This window comes from Myotis brandtii, unplaced genomic scaffold (genome assembly GCF_000412655.1).
Source record: "Myotis brandtii unplaced genomic scaffold, ASM41265v1 scaffold454, whole genome shotgun sequence".
NCBI classification, from domain to species: domain Eukaryota; kingdom Metazoa; phylum Chordata; class Mammalia; order Chiroptera; family Vespertilionidae; genus Myotis; species Myotis brandtii.
Window position 1 is genome coordinate 129,369 of NW_005367354.1, and position 1,117 is coordinate 130,485.

At 45.5% G+C, this 1,117-nt stretch overlaps 1 protein-coding gene across 2 annotated transcripts in view; it reads right to left on the minus strand.

The window, feature by feature from the left end:
• The window catches only part of SPDYA (speedy/RINGO cell cycle regulator family member A), a 36,901-nt gene extending 36,335 nt beyond the window's left edge, over positions 1 to 566 (minus strand). Inside the window, exon 1 of one of the 2 annotated variants that reach the window (XM_014546628.1) lies at positions 413 to 566. The gene's annotated coding sequence lies outside the window, so the exon portion shown is untranslated. The remainder of the gene's footprint in view (positions 1 to 412) is intronic. The other variant, XM_005874835.2, reaches the window with a different exon arrangement.
• Between the last annotated feature and the right edge of the window lie 551 nt (positions 567 to 1,117).

The following is a 1,117-nucleotide window of genomic DNA, read 5'->3' on the forward strand; positions in this document are numbered from 1 at the left end:
GCTCGGGACCAAGCCAAACGCCACGACCCTCCCAGGGGTCCTCAGGCCCCGGGTTTAAGCCGAGCCTTCCTCTCGGGCACTCACCCAAGTGAGGCTTTATCAACAGCCATTCGTCTTCCTCGGCGAGATGGAGAGGCCCTGCTATGTTAAAGTAGTTTTATGGACAGACCCCTCCAGTGGTTCTCAACCTGTGGGTCGCGACCCCTTTGGCGGTCGAACGACCCTTTCACAGGGGTCGCCTAAGACCATCCTGCATATCAGATATTTACATGACGATTCATAACAGTAGCAACATTACAGTTATGAAGTAGCAACGAAAATAATTTTATGGTTGGGTCACAACATGAGGAACTGTATTTAAAGGGAGAGAAGGTTGAGAACCACTTAAACTAAATGAGTAAGAGGTGAATACCCGGGCTCGGAGGGCTGATGCTGTCCTTTGTTAAGTCTGTTCTCAGCTGTAAATTCTTCTACAGGAGCCTTTTCTTTTTGGCCTCATCTTAGCGCTTGGTCAGGTGCCTAGGAGGTGGTCAGTGCTTACTGTTTTTTGACGGAATACAGCAGCACTCAGCCCAGCTTTTTGCTGTTTTCTGTGACTTCCCTTCCCCTAACACAGTGGTTCCCAAACTTATTTGGCCTACCGCCCCCTTTCCAGAAAAAATATTACTCAGCGCCCCCTGGAAATTAATTTTTTAAAAATTTTAATAGCAATTAAACAGAAAGATATATGTATTAATGTTTCTACCTTTTTCGTAAAATATAGTAAAGAAAGGTGTAAATTAGAAACATTGAAGTTTGAAATTATGAAACTATTTATTGAACTCAGAATAGAAAGGTAATACAAAAAAAGTTAAAACAAATGCACCTGTGGCCATCACCACCCCCCTGGATCGCTGCAGCGCCCACCAGGGGGCGGTATCGCCCACTTTGGGAATCACTGGCCCAACAGTAAAGGCTCTCGCTGAGTTTTCCCCGCTGATGACACTCTGGAGGCGGAGCACCGCGTTGAACTGGAAATGGCTACCCTGTATCTAAATGGCACTCCTTGAGTAGACACTATAAAGAGCAGTGATAAAACTTTAGGTGTGGCTCATATGGGTTAATCTGCCTTATTTAA